The 9,095-nt window shown below is 36.9% G+C and overlaps 1 long non-coding RNA gene across 1 annotated transcript in view; it reads right to left on the bottom strand.

Moving 5' to 3' along the window:
- Positions 1–553: 553 nt before the first annotated feature.
- The window catches only part of LOC122679058, a 67,620-nt gene continuing 59,078 nt past the window's right edge, over positions 554–9,095 (bottom strand). The window contains exon 3 of the long non-coding RNA XR_006336324.1: positions 554–1,206. This is a non-coding gene — a long non-coding RNA (uncharacterized LOC122679058). The remainder of the gene's footprint in view (positions 1,207–9,095) is intronic.

Genomic DNA, 9,095 nt, shown 5'->3' with positions numbered 1-9,095 from the left:
ATTTTATGATAAAATTTCTGCTCTTTTCAGTGTTCTCAATGTTCTTAGTATACCAAAAGCAACTAAACTTCAGTTCAGTTCAGTCACTCAGTTGTGTCTGACTCTTTGTGACCCCATGGACTGCAGTACGCCAAGCTTCCCTGTCCATCACCCACTCCCAGAGCTTGCTCAAAGTCATGTCCATTGAGTCAGTGATGCCATCCAACCATCTCATCCTCTGTCATCCCCTTCTCCTACTGTTTTCAGTCGTTCCCAGCATCAGAGCCTTTTCCAATGAGTCAGTTCTTTGCATCAGGTGGCCAAAGTATTGAAGCTTCAGCTTAAGCATCAGTCATTCCAATGAATATTCAGGACTGATTTCCTTCAGGATTGACTGATTTGATCTCCTTGCAGTCCAAGGGACTCTAAAGAGTCTTCTCCAATACCACAGTTTGAAAGCATCAATTCTTCAGTGCTCAGCTTTCCTTATGGTCCAACTCTTACATCCATACATGACAAATGGAAAAACCATAGCTTTGACTAGATGGCCTTCTGTCAGCAAAGTAATGTCTTTGGTCTTTAATATGCTGTCTAGGTTGGTCATATCTTTTCTTCCAAGGAGCAAGCATCTTTAATGTATTAATTTTTCATCTAGAATATGAAAGAAAGAACTTGGAAACAAATAAATTTTCTTTTGTATACATATCCTACCTAAACTGAAAGAAAGTTTTAATACTCATTTTTAAGTACCTGAGAAGTCAGCTTTTCACAGGCTTAAAAATATATGTTGAAATACTGCTGTGCTGGTGGGCATGCATGTAATATAATTTCTTTGACTTCTCTTTGAGAAAAAGAAACCTTTTTTTTTTTTCCAAAGGCACTTCATGTAGCACGTTAATTCAGCATTAATTATAGAACATGTCAAACTGTATTTCAGTCAAAGCCCCCCTGTAAGTCTCCAGAGCTTTCTTAATGACAGTAATTATAGGTCATAAAAAGAGTCGTCTAAAATTAACATTTCTCTCATGTCTTGATAGGAAAATGTAAATGGCTGCACCGTACAGATGTTTTGATTAGTAAAATTTACACTTCCTTTTTTTGTTTCAATGCTTGTCAAACTTCACAGTGTTAAACGTAAGGTGCTGCCTTTCTCACGTTCCTGAATAGATGAAGGTGCATCAAAGCAGTTGTAGGAGTTCTTCAAATGCTATGCCTTATTATTTTGTGCTGCAATTAAACAAAAATAAATCAACAGTTTCTTCTGCCATAAATGAAAGCATCCTTTAAAAGAAAGAACAAACTGACTTTTTTTTCGCTTTTGAAAATTTCCATGAAAAAAAAATTAAAGAACTGTATTGGATACAAGCTTATAAAATGCTTTATTCCAATATGGAAAAACATCTTGCCAACTTATATATTTAAGTCTCCTGGTAAGCCATATTTTATCATACACCATCAGAAAGAATACATGAAGCCTGCTCTACTCTGAACTGTCAAAATTTACTTACTAGAAAATGAGAATGGAAACATCCTGGTTTAAACAATGTTAATATCATCAAACATCCAGGGAAATATAACAAATTAAAAGAGAATCACTTCAAAGTATAAAAGGCCTACACCTTAAGTAATAATAAATCTAATACTTGACATTCATCTCCCTGGAAAGTAAAATTAGATAAACTTTTGCAAGGGCATTCAGAACAGCCAATCCAGTTTATTAATAATTTCCTGTTTTCATATTGGAAGCTCATATTATCTGGTCGCAGCCACAGTAGACCTCCGCAGATATTTAATAAAGCTGCCTTCAGTAATCCTCTCTGATTACCTATAACCTTCCAGCTATAACACACGCTGCACTGTAGCTTCACAGAAGGACAGCGCACTGTCACCTGCTATGATGTTTGACAGCTTATTCTGCTACATCAAGCTGGCACAAAATTACTTTTTCCAAATCCATCCCTAGTTAATAACCAAAAGTAATAATGGTATTCAGCATGCGTAATACTCTGAGAAGGCAAAATGAGGCAACAGAGGGGGAAAAAAAAAGATTAAAGAGTGACTATTATGGAAGGCAGATGAAAAAACGGAATCTTGTAACATACGACAATGTTTCAATTATAATGCCATGTGGAGAGTTCTACATATCACCCTACAAAATCCACACTGCAGGACCAAGAAACGTGGAAGAGGTTTCCTATTGTACTTACACTATGTGTATGATTTTCCTCGTTCATACAGAGAAACATGGAGAATTTTCTTTTTAAATTATTCTTAGGCATTCTCTTGGGAGCAAGAAATGACTTACCTTTAGTGGAAAATGTCTAGTTAATAGAATGTATTGCTTTGATCTCATCTTAAAATTTGCAAGAGTAATAAGCTGTTTTGCTTATAGAATAGATCAGACTAACCTTAATCCAAATTTACAAGCATACCAAACCCTATTCAACCTTTTTTTTTTTTTTTTGAAGATGAAACACCAAATTAAAAGTCTGAACTGTCAAATGAAAAAATGGATTTGTTTCATCATCTAGGCAGAATCCGGTACATTACATTTGTCTTCATTACGGGAGGGTGAATGACCTTGGTAGAAGGTCAAATATGATAGTGACAATTAATAGGGAAACAAAAATCCTGTCTTCTTCCTTCCTTCTTTTCTTCTTTCCTTCCATCCTTCCCACTTCCCATTTTTTTCTTTATTCTTTTTTTCCATTCCTCTCTGTTTTCCCTAATTTTCCTTTGCAAATCTCCCCACCTTTCCTTCTCTTCCTTTTTCCTCCTACAATATTTTTCAGAAAAGCTTCATATACTTTTCATTTTCTAGGTGGCTAACTATATTCAGAATATAGAAATATATTTTGAATGAGCACAGATGTAATTAAGTCATAGTCAAGTTAAATATTTCATCAAAAACTAAAACAATACCCATATGTGTTTCTATTTATATGCACCAGTTAAAGGTGTTTCTCACTTCTAATATGTGTTTTATATATTGGATATAATTGGAATACATAATCAATACCTTTAGCGTCTGTTAGGGCCTTCAAAGCAGCTTTCTTCCCGTGGTTGACATTCTCTTAGATAACATGAACATGTACCCACATGTTCATGACAGAAATGGGACTATGATTTTTGACACTTTTCCCTTCTCCTGTCCATAATTAACTCTTCACTCAGTACTACTGTTAAAATGTCCTTTGAATCCAACCATTTACTTCTCTATGTCCTCTGGCAACATCAGCCAAAGCCACCATCAGAGCCCATAGATTGTATCTAGTAGCAGTAGTTTAGTCAACAACTTGTGTCTGACTCTTGCAACCCCATGGACTGTAGCCAGACAGGTTCCTCTGCCCCTCTGTCCATGGGATTCTTCAGGCAAGAATACTGGAGTGGGTTGCCATTTCCTTCTCCAGGGGATCTTCCCAACCCAGGAATCAAACCCAGGTCTCCTGAATTGCAGGCAGATACTGACTAAGCTACGAGGGAAGATTGCACCTAGGTGTCCCCAAAAGATGTTATGCTCTTGTTTCACTTTAGACTAAACCAGGACCTCTAAACAAAGCAATCTTTTGACCATATCCCTTCTCTTCCTGGGCTTCCCTGGGGGCTTAGATAGTAAAGAATCCGCATGCAGTGTGGGAGACCTGGGTTCAGTCTCTGGGTTGAGAAGATCCCCTGGAGGAGGGCATGGCAAACCACGCCAATAATCTTCCCTGGAGAATCTCCATGGATAGAGAATCCTGGCTGCCCATGGTCCTTGGAGTTGCAAACAGTCAGACACATCTGGGTAACTAAGCACATGCACATATCCTAAAACTCTTCAGGGTTTCCCATTGCTTTTAGGATAAAACATAAATGATTAATATGCCAGAGGAAATGTATGATTTGGCACCTACCCATTTGCCTTGCCTTACATCACACCAATGTTCACGTTACCAGGGCCATACTGGCCTTCTGTCCTGCTCCTAAGACTTTCTCTTTGTTTCCCACTTTGGAGAAACCCCCCATCCTACCCATCTGAATTTCTCCTAGTCATTTTCAGGTTTCAATTTCAATATTACTTCTTTAAGGAAATTTCCTCTGATAGTCCAGGCTGTTTTACCCCTCTCCCATGTTTGTTTTCATAGATCCTTGTACTTTTCCTTCATAGATACAATTACATATCTTAAGTATATCGTTCATTTAATGCTTGTGTCTGTCTGTCAGTAGAATTTAAGCAGGAAGAGGTCTTGTTCTTGTCTATGTCCAAAGTTCTTACTACAGTGCTTTACACTTAGTAGTTTCTCAATAAATAGACATTTAATGAATTCATTGAATAATGCATTTTCTCTCACAAAGAGATCATTCATTGGATAATCCTAAAATAAGAAAATTATTGCACAGGAGTATTTTTGCATAATATTGCCCTTGGATTGGATTTCCCAGACATAGACTTAAGAAAAGGATCTGTATGCAAGTGATTAATTAAGAAGTGTTCCCAGGAGAAACTAGTAAGGAACTGAGAGGAACAGAATAAAGACAGGGGGAATGGGGGAAATAAGCAAGGAAGTGATTTCAGATTGTCTTTTCCATAGAGCTTAGCTTCAGTCTGATCTTGCAAAGGATCTCTGAAGTGCAAATTATACCTCAGTATTGTTTGTCTTGAGGGAAGGTAGTTTGCGTGGAGTTTTGTAAACTCAGACCCTCACTTCCAGGTCTCTCTGCATTCATATAGAAAGTGACTCCAGTAGAAGGAGGGAAATTCTCTAAAAAAGCATAGTGAGTGTGGGCTGTTGGGAGCAAAGACACCCAAGGCCAAGGAAATGGGGCAGAGAAATGGCGAAAGGTTTTTGAGCCATAGCAGCATCAGTAGCTGTCATTGTATATAAACAGAGTATTTTTGGACTCATTTTTTAAAAGATGTGAACTGAGATGTTACTGTGTTGGTGAAAAGCAAATCACATAAGCTCTGCTAAACTTCCTTTAAAATATATCCCATCATCTTATCTCTTAAAATGTCTTTTCCTCTCTTTTGGAGGAAACATTCTGATTTTCTATTCTACTTTATAAACATTTAAGCAGTATTTTAACATGACATTCTCAAAGGCTGTTATCCACAAATTAACCTTTTTTTTTTGGTTTCAAAGTTATAATCATGATTTAAAAAAAGAAAGAAAAAGAAAAAAAGCTAGTTACACATCTGAGGGATCCTAAGAAAAAGAGAGGAGAGGGAAAGGATAACCCACTCCAGTGTTCTTGTCTGGGAAATTCCATGGACAGAAGAGCCTGGCAGCCTACAGTCCGTGGTGTTGGACTACAGTCCATACAGTAGCGTAAAGAGTCAGACATGACTTAGCAACTAACAAAACAATGAGAGAAAATAAAGGGGAAAAATAAGACAGGAACAAGTTTGGAGAAAATTTGGTGGCCCTAAAATTCCAGTTTTCAACCCTATCAGTCCTCTTTAGAGTGAAGAATTATATCAATTTTGATATAACTGAACAAAACAAGAGGTTTTGTTTCTGTTTTGTTTTTTTTTTTTTGCTCTTTAAGGTTCATTTGGTGTTTTAGTTGATATGACACTTGGATGGTTTACTGCATTATTTTATGCAAAGTTTTTTACTTACATGACAATGTTCACTATTCTAACACATATAGTATATAAAATAAGATTCTTTAGAACAGTTATGTACAAGATATATGATACTGGATTTATACATTGGATCCCGGGATGTGATTGATTGGAGAAAATAAGTTGGACTGGGCATGTTCGCTAAAGGAACCAGAAGTATAACTGGTATACAACACACAGTAAACACACATCTGGTTTGAAGGACAACTGTAGCACGTGTGACATTGACAGTGGTGTCTCTTGAAGAGGTGATCTTAGAGCAACACCAGGAGCTGAAAGTAACACTAACTTTTATATGATTTCAACCATCGTTCAGAGCTTTGAAGAACTCTGCTGTACCATGGCCCTTATGATTCTCTTAATCGAAGCAATCCACAAAGGTTCTTTAAATTTGACTCCTTCTCCCAGGGAATGCCATGACTTGAGTTGGTTTAATGGAATATTTCTGATGGATAAAATAATACCTTCCTAGGCCATACCATTCTGTGCCATATATCACAAAGGAAACTTTCTCAATACAGCTAAAAGATTAAGTAAGGTAAAGGACAATTTAAAGATTCCTCATATTTCAAACTTAATTTCTAATTAACATCAGTTGGAAATTACTATAACAGCTGAGACCAGGGAACTCTAAGGATTTTGCAAAAGTTCCAAACTTGGGAACTTTCTACATCAAATTAGAGCTGCTATATGGAAGGAGGTTGTTTTGAAGTTCTTAATTCCATTGTGCAAAAACCAAGTACAGTATCATTCTGGAATTGTATAGAATGTTACTAAAACACACTGTAACTGCTTTTTGTTCATTAAATATAGAAACCTAGCTTTGTTGATAGAGGAGAGAAACTGCCTCTTATGTGTCTTCTGATAGACATCTTTTTCCAAAATAAATGCTCACAACTGAAAACTGGAAGTATGGCAGCCAACTTTGGGTTTAGTGAACTACTCGGCCTATTCCTATCTCCAGGAGGAAGAGAAAAAGAAGGATATGCTGGGTAAAATTTTTGAGTGGCATCCACCTTTCTGCCTTTTATTTTTATCTGTTTCTTGGATCTTGACTGGAAACAAAGATATTAACCCATAACTTACTTTCATAGAATTTTAGTTGCATACCAAACTTTAGTTTGGGGAACACAGTCGACATTGATTTTGCTCTTAATATATGATAAATGCCATGCTTGAGTCTGAAGATACAAAAATGAATAAGACATTGCCTGTCTTCAGAAAGGTCAAAGTCTTCAAAATTAGATAATTTTAATAAAATGTGCTAACTTTTGTGAGGCTTGTTTCTGCACTAAGAAGAGGTACATATTTCAGGAATTTAAAAATGATTCAAAAAGCTTCTAGAGTCATCCATAAATTCATTCTTACCCATAAAATCTGTAAGGAAGACCAAATATGTGTCACAGGTTGAATTAGCTTTGTAGACGCAGGAGGGAGTCGCTCCTACCAGGATCCTTCATTAATAATTCTAAATTTCAATAACTTTTGTTTTACTGTAAATGCTCCTCATAATCAGAAGCACAATTTATCCAGATGGCCAATCTCCAGATGCCAGTTGCCTTCTGACCCCTAAATAAAGTTAACAATATGGCCCCAGTCACTGATATTTTCTACTTTTCTCTTCCTCATTCTTTATCTTTTAAAGCTTCCTCTTCTTCCTTTTAGCTGAAAGGAGACTGTCCTTTCATGAAACTGTCTGTTTTATGAAGTGTTAAATTAAGTGTATTTATATCATCTAAATTGGCTTCCACAATCATTTTTAACACACAATAATAATTGAGCAGAAGAGAAAACAGAGGCTTAGAAATGCTGTGACTTGCTATCCTCTCTTTCCCGGCCAAGACTCTTGCACCAATCCTTGCTCATCCCCTGTGCCCCTTTCAACACAATAAAACATGAATGCCATGCTCAGAATGCCACTAACTTCTTTCATAGAACTTTTTTATTTTTCCAGTCAAGGTCTAATTGTGGCCTCTGCTGCAGTAGGGAGGGAGCAAGAACAAAAACAGATTCCCTTGCTTGTCACCAGAGGGGAGGCAAGCTTGTTCCTTATATGAAGGGAGGGCAGGGATGTGTCCAGGAGTTAGACAGAGGGGTCGCTTAGGTAGTTTGCCCACCCCCTAGGTAGTGTTGTGTGCAACGTCCTGCTTTTGCTCCTCCACCCTCTATTTTTGCTTCTGGTTCTTCAAAACTGGCAGTTGGGTTTTTTTGGTCTCTTTGTGTCTTTGTCCAGAATTTGCTTTAACCACACATGCATGTGGTTATTTTTAGTTTCATGCAGTTTCTTTGTATTTTATTGCCCAGGAGAAGTGTGTCCAGATGCAAACCCTGCAGCACTGGCCCCAGGTCCCAGACTGTCTCATTCCTAAGAGACCCTGCATTCTTACTCTTTAGGGTTAAGGGGCCAAAGGTCTCTTCTGAAACTTCTTCCTGCTGGACAGGGGCCACATGGCCTGGTTTGTTTATTCTTTTTGGTTAAGTTTGTGTCTTTCAGTCTCCAACAGTTTGAAGTAAGGCTCATGACGGTTCTAGGAATTCAGCCCATTCCAGAGGGAAGTGTCCAGGTTCTTGTGGGTTCTTGGAACATCATCAGCAAGGGACTTCATTAAGAACTTCTACCCTCTCTTTATTACTAAATTTCCCTGTCTGCTTTATTGTCTACAGTATTTCACAATTTTGACCTCTTTCTCTCCTAGGTTATTGTAGTTAACACTCAAATGGGTCTCCTCTTACCTTCAGTTTCCTTTTCCCACACTTACATATTTGTTTGTTTATTTATTCATTCATTTTTTTCCTTGTTGTTCTTTTTCTGGTCTTTAAAATGAATTTTATAAGAGACTTCCCCAGGCCAGTGTCTTCTCATTCATTATACATCATTGCATGATTAATTTAATCACTTTCCATGGTTTCAATAATTATTTAATTGATGAACTGAATCACTATAATATCTCTCTAGATATTTCTCCTGGAATTGAAGTTGAGGTCTTAACAATTGACATTTAAACAAAAGAGAAATAGAGAGAAAAAGGGGATAAAGGATTCTAAGACTTACCTAAGCTGTTTGCATGAACAACTCAATACAGTTTAAGGGAATTCATTCTAATGAGAAAATACAAGATTAGAAGAAGGTGTGCAAATGGAGTTTATGCATTCAGTTTAATTTATTAAGTATGATGGGCCAGTAGGTCATTTTGATGCTGTTAACTAGACCTTATATGAAATATATGGGAGGGAGATAATAGATTTGAGAATAGTTAGTAGATAATTGCAAAGGAAAAGAAAGAATGGAGAATGGATAGGATAACTCCCAGAGAACATATATAGTCTGAGGAATAAAGAGACAATATGTGGAAAAATAGATTTGAAATATGATTATGAGTTTAACTTGGGATGTATCTATAACACCAAATATAAAGGTCCAGGAGATCAACTGTTTTTTTTGCTTTTTTTTTCCCATTGGCTCCTCAGATCCCAAGTGTTCCTTAGGAATCAACGTGAGTTACAAGAA

This window comes from Cervus elaphus, chromosome 21, assembly GCF_910594005.1.
Source record: "Cervus elaphus chromosome 21, mCerEla1.1, whole genome shotgun sequence".
Classification (NCBI taxonomy): Eukaryota; Metazoa; Chordata; class Mammalia; order Artiodactyla; family Cervidae; genus Cervus; species Cervus elaphus.
The sequence above is the reverse complement of the archived record's forward strand: the minus strand, read 5'-3'. Positions and strand labels throughout refer to the sequence as shown.